The sequence below is a fragment of the Cupressus sempervirens genome, chromosome 2, assembly GCF_028749045.1.
Source record: "Cupressus sempervirens isolate cs-2001-9-10 chromosome 2, ASM2874904v1, whole genome shotgun sequence".
Taxonomy (NCBI): Eukaryota; Viridiplantae; Streptophyta; class Pinopsida; order Cupressales; family Cupressaceae; genus Cupressus; species Cupressus sempervirens.
In genome coordinates, this window is record NC_143119.1 from 532,157,212 (window position 1) to 532,170,763 (window position 13,552).

At 36.9% G+C, this 13,552-nt stretch overlaps 1 protein-coding gene across 9 annotated transcripts in view; it reads right to left on the reverse strand.

Annotated features, from left to right (window-relative positions):
* LOC149573299 (Cytidine/deoxycytidylate deaminase family protein) overlaps positions 1-13,552 on the reverse strand; it is a 235,551-nt gene that overhangs the window by 55,299 nt on the left and 166,700 nt on the right. The window lies entirely within an intron of this gene.

Consider the following 13,552-nt stretch of genomic DNA (forward strand, 5'->3'; position numbering starts at 1 on the left):
ATCAAAAGCAAACACTATCCACCTTCCCTCTCAGCAGGAGCTGAATGGTCATGTTCAACTTGAAATCTATAGGTAGTACATTACCACAACCTAGTGCAGCCCCATGGGTGGTCTCCAATCGAGGATGGCCTTGTATACAAAGCACTTTTTGGACATTGAGGATGATGTCATTATGCGCCCCCTTAATCTATCTCGACACTACAACCATACCCTCTACATGTCCTTTGGTTCTTTCCGTGTCGGTTCCCACTGGCTCCACATCCAAATTGACCACCACATTGATAGAGTCAATCAAATCTGTTGCCTTTGTGCCTTGGCCGACATCAAGACCAAGATTCACTATATCTTCTAATATCCCATCTATTACGAGATCAGAGGGAGGTTTTACTGGCTGTTTAGTTAGTATAAGTCCCTTTCATCCTTCTTCAACTACATTGATCAGCGGTGCCTTGCTCTCTACCTCAGGAGATCACACGGCTTTGTGATCAAAACTAGCTGACTCTCTTCCCTTTGAGGCAGGCTTTTGATCATCTTATCATTACCTTTTTCTTGTCAATGTCCCCTGCCTAAAGTACGAAGCGGCCACTTAACCTTCCCAATTCCAGTCACACCAAGCATCTGAGGCCTTGTAGCGGGTATATTCGGAAATGACACTCCACTTCCAATGGTATTTTGCGGTGGTGTAGAGCTCACTCTCACCTTGGACCCTATCCTTTAGTGCTGGATTTTTTCCTGCTCAGAAAGGGTCCTTAGTCTTTCTATGTGGGTTGTTTTGTTTTCCTTCCTGTTTCTTCTCGAACACCATTTAGCGTTCCTATTTCTATTTTTTTCCCTTATGATGTGCCTTCAATCCCTTAGACCCCTTTGCGGTCTACTGTTGGGCATTAAAAAAATTTATCTTATCTTATATTACAACTCCCATTTTGGTACAAACTAAGAATATGTCATCATTTTACAAGGATCAGATTGGAGACTTGTACACACCATATTTGTGAAACAATGTGACTGCCTCCAAAAGGCAACCATGACTACTATATCCAACAATAACCATGTGAGGCTTTCTCCTTTTTATGTGATCAAACGCTAAGGCTTTCATAAAACTCTTGCACCAACGCAGGCACAGTTATTTGAATTTTCATCTTTTGTTCCCCCCCGAACCCCTTGAACCGAACAATCTATCTATTACATCTCCTATTTTGCTTAATTTTAAAATATTCTATATAGTCGTTGAGACTTCATGAGAAGTTGAGTTCAACAGTTAAATTAGTTATTGGTTATGGTTTCATGTGAAATGGAAGATTTGGTTAATTGCTATGATTCATGAGAACTAGAAATGTTAGTTTTCGTTATGATGTTTTATCATGGAAAATGGTTTAGCTAAAATGATTTTTTATTTTGATTAAATGATTTTAAAATATGTTATCACCATGACATTTTTCTTGTTGGAATGCGACGAAGGGGGGGAAGGCATTGCCAGAGAGGGAAATGGGCGTACAGTACCAACCTACCATTGAGCAAACAGGTACGAGTCCTAAACCACCATGGTTGAGGGAAAACAGACTAGGCAAGCAAGAGTATGTCAAGTGATCACCGTGAGCTAACTAGGTCAACACATTTAATAAGATAATAAAATGAACAAACTATGAACAATTGTTACCTTTAAGGAACGGGTCAATCCTTCTTGCATATCAGATATGTTCTAGTATAATGGTACCCATGGTACTACATACATTTGTACATGTACATACATATATATGTATGTATGTGTATAGACATACATGTATGTATACGTAAACTTAAAAATAAGTATACAAAAAATACATATATTTAGAATATTACGTGCATTTATGTAAATGTGTACGTACACATACGAATATATGTAACTATAATTGGCACCATTATAATAAAACGTGAAGAATAAAGTTATTATTATTATTTTCATCTTATGTCAATGTTTTAATGTTATTTTTCCATTGGCCCTTTATATTATTTCCAGTGGCCTAAATCAATTATCTTTCTCGCAACTCCTTCGTGGAGATTTTAACTTGTGAATCGAGCATGCAAGAAAAACATACGACTTTTTGTTATCTCTCTATATGAGATAAGCTTCAAGATAGGCGATAACTTTCTTTCCTGCGAATTCAATTCTTCACAATAGCCATACTTTCTCAGCTCTCTATTTCCTAACTTGCGTTTATTTTTCCTTCGCAACTGCAAGCCATTGTAAGCATTGTTATATTCTGTCCGCAACTAGCTATCATGGTCACAGCGGAAGGTTGGACTATACAAGGAAGTCGAGCCAAGACATCTCTGAGCCTCTTCTCAGTGGTTGAAGTTGTCGTTTATCATTTTCCACAAGCCAAGTTGTGCATTCTTTTCTACACATTCTTTCTTATTTATTAAGCTTTGTAGGCTCTGAGATGGAGCATGTTTCATGAATGATTTAAAGATTATGATCAATGCCAATTTAGACTAAGCTTTGGATTTATATGTTTGTTTACATACATTAATATATACTGAATGTTTGTTTTACATGCATGCAAACAATTTGGATTCTTGATCATCTTACCTATTGTATATGGTCTTGACATCTTTTCTCAACCTAAAATAATTGGGAAAGAATGCTAAACCTGTGCAATTCTTATACACGGGTATAATCCATATGCCTTTGAGATAAGAGGAGGGCATCATCAGAGAGTAAATGAAATTGTTTATGAAAATGCCATGAACCTTTATTTCTATATCATAATATCTGTTAAAGGCCCTGGATGGGTAGAGAAATCATGTCTGTAATAAGCAGAGTATAATCAAAAATCATGGACAGCCATACCGGAATTCATCAAGGATGACCAACAAGGTTGAGATGAAGGGTGTACACTGATAAATATTAAATGTGGGAAATAATTTGCAAGACAAAGGTGGAAAATCACTAATCTAAACAACAAATAAACATAAGCAAATATATTAAGCTGAATCTGCTCATGGTGGTCAATAGGTATAGGTCTTGTTTGTCAAGTCAAGTGGTGGGTGATTAGGTACAAAGTGCCCATGCAAATCTTTGGCCAAGGTAGGTTAGTGGCATGCTTGCTGCTATGATTACTAGAGGTCAAGATAGCTTGCAATCGGATAGATGGGTTGATGGGAAGGACTCCATAGCCTAGTTGGTTGTATAGCTGACACTCTAGCACCAGGATGCTCAGGTGGCAAAACAAGTGGTGTCCAGTGCCTAATCTCGCACAAGGAGGCTCTTTCTCAATTAAGATTGTCTGGGAACACTTAAGGTCTGCGGTTGGGACATCAAGCCTTTGAGAATGCTTCTCCTCTCCACCAAATGTCAAGACTTGCACAAGATGTAGTCAAGATTTGCTACTTAAGCCTTCACAATTATTGGGTATTATCCTTTTATGTACTAAATCAAGTTTAAATTAATTGTTGCAAGTATTTCTTCATATTTAAACAGTGTTGAGTGATCTTTCTTTCCATTAAGTAATGGATAGTTATGATTACTCTTTCATTTGTCAATAAAAGTTAATTCAGTTATTTTGTTATAGTCATTAATCCTCTTTCATAAGAATATGTAAAGTATATGTTATACTTGTCCTCCATGTGAATATGGAAAGCAACATATTTTCAATTATAATATAATTGTTAAATATGAGTAGGAAAACAATGTGTTACATATGTTATCAGAGCTCTGGGTTCAACACTGAACCTTGGGCTCATTATTGTCTTTTCAAAAAAAATGAAAAATGTAAAGGTAAAATGGGACAGGGTGAAAACCCAAATTACTCCTTGTAAGAAACTTCGTCATCTTGTGTTCTTCTTTCTGATAAAGAACATGCCAAAATTTGATTACTCCTATTTTTTTGTACCTAAGGATGATGAGATTCTAGCCCATCCCTTGCTCCGGATCAAGAAAGAAAGAGTCAGGTGGACTCCAACCAAAAAGGAAATCATGAGAACCCAACTTATCCAAATATGGAATGTCAAGCAAATTAATCCACTTATGATTTATCATGTACCTTGTAAAGGGCAAGAGTTCCGTAAATAAGTATGGTTGCAATTGCAACAAGCAAAAAGATCTCTATCTTTTTTATTGGAGATAATAAAAAGTAATGGCATTTTGTGTTTAATCTATTTTTAGCAAACAAATATTGTCATATTTTCTTTCTTTTAGATGATAAACATGTGTGTAGACATAATATTGATAAATGAACCAAACTGTACACTTTAGGAAAACAAAACACACACTATGACAAACAACGGGAACAATGACCTTGTAGAAAATGAGATATCCAGTGAGGCTAACCCTTAGAATTCCATGGACCTTGTTGGTTCCCAAAACCGCAGATTGGAATCCTACAAGCCTTGCCTGCTCGATGCTAGGATATCCAACTAGTTAAGGCCAACTTAACGGGATCGATCAATGTGATCTAAATCCCCTGCGCTTCCAGCTCTGCAAGACCGAGGCGGGTGCACCTAATCCTAGACGAAATACTTAGATCCAAGATACTTAAAACGGATCGATTAGAACACGAATACAATAAAAGTTTCCCTAATGGCAAGAACTATAGGAAAACTTTAAAATTGCAATTTCTGAACTGAGAACAAAAGTAAATGATTGAAATAATGTTTAGATAAAAAATAAATATAGATTAATGCAACAAATGAATATATTAATTCCGTAAAGGTAAGAAATGAAACATTTGCTAGCGTATGGATTATGAATTAAGAATAAAAGACCAGTGCCTAATTAAATGGGCAATAGAGTCAACATTATTAGTTGAAACGTACAACTTTATAAAGTTTAATATATCTAACTATAAATAAATTTAATGATTCAGACACGACGGATCAATTATATGAATGCAATTCAAATTAGTCTAAAATGCACTTTAACTCCTGCGGAGACAAATTGGAACAATAAAGTACTTCACAATATTTAAGTTTATCAAATTTAAAATGCAATAACGATCCAGTCCACTTATCCAAATATTAAAATATTTATAGAAAATAATTTAAAAAGTTTATAAAGGACACAACTTAATAAAAAATTAAAACTCTAATGCAAATAAATTAAATAAATACTTCTTACTAATCCGGAAATAAAATCGTACTGGAGACATTCCCTACAGGTGATCCATCCAATATAATTCAACTCTAGAATCGCACAAGAATTTATTCCATAATTCACCATCCAGAAGCTTAGTTCAAAAGGTCATTTCCTTCGCCAATTGGAAAGATATAATCTCTCATAAAGCATAGGTGAGGAAAAAAGTTAAAGATACAAGAATGAATATTGTCTCTCTCCTAAATTTCATTTTACATCTATTTATAAGTTTTAGAAGGGTGCCGGTTATTATACTAAACATCATATCCCTTCACAACAAAAAACTAACCAAATTAATTTTATTTGGGAAAACAAACTAAAATATAATTTTATCTAAACCCAAACATAATTGGCACTTTAGACTATTGTCTTTTATATCTCCTGGGCATCGTTTATTTCATCTTCTCCTGCACAATTCTTCACCCATCAAATGACTTCCCTAATCCAATTACAATCTGATTCAAAGATTGAGTCCTGGAAAACTCACAATCCCGTGAGCGCTTTTTTGCAAAACTTTCCGCACAAAGGCAAGTAGCAGACTGCAAAAGCACCACTTCCATTCGACCTCTGCTCTTCTCCATACAATTCCTTACTGCGTGACTCTAGAGGTGATGATGCGATTTCCCTAAATCCCGTGGGCATTTTTCTTTGCAATCCACTGAACGGCTTCTTTCTCCAAAGCGTAATTTGTGACATTCCACTCTTTATTTACTTTTCTTTTACACAATATTCAAATCATATACATTTTAGAGCCGCCTTGGTTATGACTTGAAAAGGGTAGTCTAATTGATGTCTGAAAACAAATATTGTGCCCCATTCTTAGATTTTAAGTCTCCGCTGTCAACATATGATGCGCTCCTTGTTGGAAGTTTCATCCGCACAATTTATCTTTTCCATCGCACTCCATCATCAAACCTGAATCAAATGCAATGAAATATTAGATATATTAACAGTTGGTGCTGATTAATGTAAAATTTCCTTGATTTCTGTGGAGTGGATCCAGTGTCTGGCTCGTGTAAATCTGCTATTGATGACTTCCAAAAAATAGCAAAGGCTTTCTTGAGGGACGCACTGTCACTGGATTCCGAGAAGCAGTTTGAAACATTATAGTTTCCTTATTTACAGTTTGCGACTTGGATCTAGTATGCAATTCAGAAAATGTGAAAGACGTGTCTTACTCCAAATTATTTTCTGCTCTCTGGATTGACAAAGAGGAATCATTTACAGGACGCCAACTTCAAAATTTGATGTGGTTTGATTCCGAGAAAACAACACTGTCACATAATTCTCTTGGGCAGCACCAAACATTTTAATATCCTTACTCCTAGTTTGAGGAACAGATTTGCAATGTGATTTGACCAACCACAAATGGTAGATTGTGGTCTCATGATAGAAGATGTTGGAATTACTTCAGGATCTTCTCCTTCAGTAGTTTGAGGCACCAGCATACTGTGGGATTCCAACACTCCAGATGTAACATCTTCAAAACAAAGAGGCTGTGCCCTCTTGATAGATGGTGTTGTAACAGCTGGAGGGATTATGGGAGCGGTTGGTAACAGTCCCCTAACTTCACCATTCTGTGAAATATCAGCAGAGCCAGGGTCATTTTAATTCTGAACCAAAATCCTTGCCAAGAAATACCCTAGCTCTTTTCCAAGGACAAAGACGACATACTGACAGATTTTCCTGAATCTTTCTTAAACATTCCAGTAAAATCACTGGCTCCCTTTTGAAGGAATCAAACCATCTGTACTAGAATTTCCACTAGCCCTATCTTTAATCAACACGTTAGATTTTGAGCAATTACTAAATTGCAGCTCTTCATTGCGAAAAGATGATTTGAACACTGATCGTTTCCTGCTATATTCTTGCCCAGCTTCCCTATTTCAGTAGTGTTACAAGTTAAGGATGAGGTACTAGCAGATATTTGTGGACTACTGGCATGAAGGTTTGAATCCTGCTCTGCCACTAATTTTCTACAATAATCTTATTCGTGTTCTGCATCATGTCCATTGACAAGGAACTCTGAATGATAAGGATTTAAATGTGGTATGTCAACAGAATTTGAGGTCATCTGCAAGGTAATTGGTCTCTGCAAAGATCCATCACATCCATTTTCCTTCGAAGAATATCGGTCATATCTGGTTTCCTTTAGCAATTAATTCACCGAGGGAAGGCATGCTGTTCTGATCCTTGTTTGCAATCGGGCCACCATTTTTAGACACAAAATATTTTCCTCTCTCGAGTTTCCACTTCCCACTCTCCCCTCTACAAGGGTCACAGATTTGTGAAAAAGGAATTTCATCAGTCCAATCCATTATGATTGGAAACTTTATCTCAACCTTATATACTAACAAGTGCCACTTCATTCCTTGAAAGTCAATCAATGATTCTTCACAAGAAGAAACTGCATCAATTTTACTGACAACAATGAAAACTTTATCAAGTCTCCAAAAATGTTTTATCACAAATGGAGGCCATATTTTAGGGCTCCATCAGACCTGTTGGTCCAAGTGTTACGAAACACTCAAAACAAAATGGAAAATATGGAGAAAAGGATAAATGATTTAGCTGCTCAACTTGGGCGAGGAAAGGAAGATACTCACTCCTCAGCTTCCTCCTAGAACTGAGCAACGATTATCTATTCATAGTGCACACGAAACTAGAGCTTCGTTAACACCATTTGAAAGAAAAAGGAACAAGTGATTGTCAACGATTTGTCCATTGAAACCGCTAAGGCTTGGTAACTGAATGGAACAATACTTTGAGATCAAAAGTCTCTTTGAATCCTCCAAGGTGGTTTGGGGAATTTACCACCTTTCTGGGGAAGCAGCTATATGGTGAGGAAACACCAAAGTAGAATTGGACATTAAGATTACAATACCAATTGGGGTAGGCTTGTCAATATCTTCAAGAACCAATGGTTACCAAAAACTTGCTTTGATCATAAGTTATTAGAGTTCCAAAACTTCAAGCAAGGGGACCTAACAGTGTACGGGTATTGGAAAAAGTTCACTCAGTTGTTGAAATATGTTCTTGCCTATCAACAAGATAGGAATCTAAAGGTTAGGAAATTTGTCATGGGACTAAACAATAGGTTTGGAAGAGCAATAGATGTACTAGCACCTAGAACCACGGAAGAAGTTCTTGAAAGGGCCATCTGTCAAGAATGAAAGGTAAAGAAGGATGATTCCATCCAAGTTAACAAAAGAAAGACCAATCCTGAATCAAGGGCTCAAAAAAAGAACTTTAAGAATTTCAAGTCTAACAAATCTGATTTCAAAGGGAATAATGGTAAAGATTCAGAAGGAAATTCCAGCGGTAACAATGGTAACAAGGGAATGAGAGGAAGTGACCAACCAAAGGTTGTTTCACTTGTGACGGAGACCATTACATCAATCAATGTCCTAACAAGGGTACCTCCAGCCCTTGCCAAGATGCATAATGCCTTATGAACAAAATTCATCCCAATTTAAAACCAATCATTTTGCAAAGTTGAGGCAAATTTTAATCTCATCTCAATCTAAAGCCGTTTAATATTTTTTATTTTTTTATATCTCTTTTTCATCAGTTTCTCTCTCCTCAATTTTATTTTATTTTTTGGAGAGGGTGGTTTGGCAATTAACGAAGAATGATAGTTGGCTAGGGAAATTTTCGAAGACGTGGAATTTCTCCAAGAGAGATTTTGAAAGATGTGAAATTTCTCCAAGAGGGGGTATCCTTACAATTTCCTCATTTGAATGTTCCCTAGTGTTGGCCTCGTGCCATAAATCAATCTTCTAATGCTTTAGAGGATGGAAAAACTTGGAGACTCGATGTGGGCAAATTTCGAAAGACGCAAAATTTCCCCTAGAGGGTGATTTCGAAAGATGCGAAATTTCCCTCAATGTGGGGAAATTTCAAAAGATGTAAAATTTCCCCAAGAGGGTGATTTTGAAAGACACAAAATTTCCCAAGGGAAATTTTGGAAGATGCAAAATTTCCTCAGGAGGAAAATCCTTTTGAAAATTATCAACTCCCTCCCCTCATTGTTCAAAAATTGTGATGCTCAAGTTGCCACCGAATAGTCTCAAGATTTTTTGGGAGAAATGTGGAGGTAGGGAAATTTTGAAAGATGTAAAATCTCCCCAAGAACTAGTTCTCTCACCCTTCTCTCCCAAATGAAAAGTTCACTTTCCACTTGGAATTGGACCACAAAAATCCTCTATGTGACACCAAAGTGCCCACACAAACCCAAGATAAAATTGTTTCCCGGTGAGCCAAAATTGCTCAAAATCACCCTATCTTGGAGACTTCAAAAAACTGTTGGCAACCATAACTGCCCAAGACAACTACTCGTACTAGCTAAAGAAAAAAAGAGTGGGTCCCCATTTGCAATGGGGTGATGGTGTAAAAACCACACAACATCTAGCACCAACCCAAAAGAAAAGTTCCCGAACATTTCAAGGATAACACTTGTACTTAACTAGTAACCTTTCATCGCATCCGCTTCCAGCCATCAAACAACTAGGAAATACACTCAAAATGGAAGAAACCATGAAATTGGGCTACACGCCTTCATCCTCGATTACACACATCTGCAAGTGTATTCATTCCTTGCTTGACAATAACTTAGAAAGCCTCTTGAATCCATTGCACTTAGTTATTTTGATATCCTTACGCCAAAAGCATCCTGGATAGAGCCTTACTGGCAGTTAGGCATCCATAGCTCCGATGATGTTATCGCTACAATCAACCACAAATATTTCTCTCTACCTTTAGTGACTATTTTTATGGTACCGGTAGAGATATTCATACACCCAAAGCCAAGTCACTTTATTTTCTTTTCTTTTCACATTTTTCCCTTTTTTCCTATCATCTTTTGTTTTGTTATTGTCTTTCTTTTCTTCTCGATCTTTTGTTCTTGGCTTAGAAGAAGTGAAGCTTGTAGAGGATTTGGAAGGCCACACTGGCACTAAAGGTGTATGATTTTTAAAAGATTCCAACTTCACCTCACGAACACTCAAAGAACTCGGGGAAATTAAGTGTAAGTAAAATGTTCCAATCGAAAGACTCAGCTACTCAAACCCACCTAATGAATCCAATCCAAATTTAGTACAAATCCTTTTTGCAAGATAAAGTTATTAGGAACCCAATCTCCAATTCAAGGGAACCTCACGAAGAGATATCCAAGAAATATAACAAACAAATCCACTAGGAGAAAATGTCAGAGCTATTGTCCAACACCCTGCCTTTCTCACAAATTTGGATCCCTCCACCTAAACTAACCAAGCAGACAACTAACTAAAGGAAACAACTACAAAACTACTCGAGTCAAATGAAACAAGGCAAATGTGCAAACTAACTCTCTAAAGAAAACTAAGCCAAGCAACTATCTGACCCACTCAAAGAAATCTCAAGTAAAATGACTTGGGGCAAATTAACTTACCCGCCTATCAAGGAAACAACTACTCTAACCAATAGATAAGAAACCTACTCTAACCCTCTCAAACCAAGTGGTTCAAGACAAACCTACTGTGACTATGTACAAGAATCCCAAAGGAATAACACAAAGAAAACTAAAATATACACTTGATCTAACAGGGTTTCACAAGATGTTCAAGAACATCAAGGCTTGGGTGATGGTTCTAAGTTTTGAAAACTTATCCTTGTACTCTGAAAAAATATCTTCTACCCTATTTTCAAACTTAGGAAAAGTATCATGCAAGATCAACAATTGAGGCAATTCATGAGGTCCATGGTCAATCCAAATTCAAATATTTTTTTCCTAAACCTCCATAATCAAAATAATAACTTTCAAATTTCTCCATACTAGAAGCAAGGAAGGAAACGGTCTGGCCTGTCTTGAGTGTTGATTCATGTTGAAATCCTTGTTGATCATCCACAACTTTAGGAGGTCACAGTTGGTGGTCGACTCCCCTCTAGCAGCAACGTCAAACTCATGGGTGTTTAAGGCAAGATTACTCTTGCAGTCAAGCCCATGAAATATTGCATTAGGAGGCTTGTCCTTGTACAACATAAACCATGCATCCTTGTGTTTATTACTAAGTCCATCCTCAAAAAATCAAGGATTCCTTGATGAGGTCTCCTTTAAATATCTTCCCAAGTTGATCAAATGAAAAGTCTCACTCTAGCACCAATCCAAATTGTTTTTCGTCGTCTTACCATATGGTATTTAGGAGCATCTTGCGATTCTTCATGTAGAATCCCTTCAAGCATAGCATCTTCAAAACTGGAAGGAATGTCATCACCAAACATCCTCATGAGCTCATCATCAAACTCAATATCAAGTGTTCAAGTCTTTGGAGGCCGCAACTAATGGTGAATATGTCACTTGCAGCAACTTGATCATCTTGAAATGCATTTGGCAATGAATCAGCTTCATGATATCCTTTAGCACACCCCTCCCCCAAAGAATATGTAGTGGTAGTGTCTTGTAATGACTTATCAATTTTCTCTTCATGCCTTGACTCATCTATGATAACTTGTAATTCCTTGTTCAACGCATCCATCTAACTATCTTGTTTCCAAAGGATGTGTAAAACTTCTTGTAATTCATCCTCAAGAATGTGTTCTGAAAGTTCACCGAGGATCATCTCTTCAAACTTGTGATGATCACCTTCTAGTTCTTTATGACGTCAATCTTTGTATTCTATGTTTCTTCCTTGAATAAAATATACCACTTCCTTAATTTTGTTGTCTACCCCTTCAAGTGAGGTGATGTGTGGAAACTCTTCCTCGTAATTACCATTGTCATTATGCTCATCTTTGCTACCTTGATGCAACTGATTTCTTTCTTCAACCTTTGCTTCCCAACTTGAATTAGGAGTGTTACCTTCATTTGACATCTAACTTTAGAGCTAGAAGAAATCTCTATCACCCCCACGAATATATCCTCATACCAACCCTTTTGAAACTTGATTAAGTCAATGGTGTCTTGACAAGATGGGCAAGGAGACTACAAATGTGAAAGGCTGCACACTGCACCAAGTTTTTCCTCCAAACCTACTTCTTGATTTCCTATCAATATCCTCATTTGCCTCAAGAAACTCTTCTTCTGAATTAACAAGCACCACACGCTCATACACTTGTGAACATGAAATTCTTCCTTGTAATGCCAAGTCCATCCTCAAGAGGAACACCAAACAATGTATCTCCTCATGCTCGATGGTGTCATGTATCCTACACAGCCCTATTGCTACAAGTTGAGTCAAATCACACGGATGCAACCTCTTGTTTAAATCAAACCAAATAAGAACATCCACCTACCTATCCATTTGAAAAGCCTTTTCTTTTCTTTTTTTGATTTTTTTGTTTTTTTTTCACTTTTTTTTGGGGTGGGGAGGATTTTTTCACTTTTGAAAAGATCTCCTATCTCAAATATAACTTGAAAGTTCACTCTTGTTGATATCTCCACTAATGAACTTTGTCTGCCCTCCTAGTGCCAATTTCCGTTGATGTGAGTTTTGTTCCACTACAACAATTACAATCAAATACCTAATGTTTCAAGGAGAAACACTAAACACAAAATCCTATATTGATACCAAGTCATCTCTCATGGTAAGCTTGAAATGTAAGATCATGAAATGACTTCAAGATTCCTTCTTTATTGTGGAGGTCACTTAGTTTTATGATCTACTATGTTAGTTATCAAAAAGGGACTTACGTTATTCATTCAATGGATATCAACTGTTGCACTTCTAAAGAAGTGGCTTTACAACGTACAATTAAAACATGATTTTGATCTTCAATCTTTCCACTTCAACTTAAACTTAACTTCTATTACTACTCCTACATTTACTTCTAACTATGAATGCAAGAATCATGGATGACTTGGACTCTACTAGGTGTAATCTCTTCAGTGGCTCTACCCACCTAGTGCAAGCTTCTAAGGAATACACAAATGATTTTCACACCAATATCCCCTCTCCAATCCCATCATCTAAATGCAAGCCAAAGATTGAACATCAATTGAAGTTAAGTGTTTTCATCGGCTTGCCACGCAAGGCACCCTTACCATCAGCAAGAGGCTAGTGGCCTGGATTTGTTTGAGTCAAAGAAGTAAACATCCACAACTTCCATTTAACTAAACTACTTCAACATTAAGTAATCCACCATGAATACTACAAAGCAATATTAACTAATCCACCATGAAGAACCAACAATGAATTGTCAATTAATTTGAAAAGTATTATAGCAACAACTTGATTAAGTCTCTCCCTTAGCTATCCTACTCTACTCTAGCTCTCTAATCTTTCCTCCTAGCTCTAATCTAATCTCATCTCCTCTAATGAATTACAAATGAGAAGGCCTTGGCCTTTTATAGTGGTTCCATTCATTGAAGGGCCAAGATCAATTGAAATCAAGAGCCAAGATTTCACCCACAAGTCCTAATTAGGGTTGCTAAATTTACAACCAATTAGATGAAGGCACCTATTCATG